The sequence below is a fragment of the Cyprinus carpio genome, chromosome A10, assembly GCF_018340385.1.
Source record: "Cyprinus carpio isolate SPL01 chromosome A10, ASM1834038v1, whole genome shotgun sequence".
NCBI lineage: Eukaryota > Metazoa > Chordata > Actinopteri > Cypriniformes > Cyprinidae > Cyprinus > Cyprinus carpio.
This window is the reverse complement of record NC_056581.1, coordinates 20,801,137-20,801,464: the sequence shown is the minus strand read 5'-3', so window position 1 is coordinate 20,801,464 and position 328 is coordinate 20,801,137. Positions and strand designations below refer to the sequence as shown.

General features: G+C 36.0%; 1 pseudogene; it reads left to right on the top strand.

Moving 5' to 3' along the window:
• Positions 1-328, top strand: part of LOC109077508 — a 23,834-nt pseudogene that overhangs the window by 18,852 nt on the left and 4,654 nt on the right.

The following is a 328-nucleotide window of genomic DNA, read 5'->3' as shown; positions in this document are numbered from 1 at the left end:
AGGACGCTGCCCCCCCCGTCATGACCTCTGACCCCAACATGCTGAGCAATGAGGACGCTGCCGCTCATGTGAGTCTCAAACCACCTGCTAGAGCCTCATACTTCAGTCTGAACCCGGAGATGCAGTGTTATTTAAATACTGCCTACTAGCATTTTGAATTAGCTTTTATTTTTGTTTTCATTTTAGTTTAAATTTTAGTAAAGTGATTTTCTTATTTTAATTTTTATTTAATATTTCTAATTAGCTTTAATTTTTCCATCCAGTTCTGATAGTTTTAGTACTTCAACTTTATTTTCAGTTAGTTGCCAAGGAAACATTCCTATGTTTA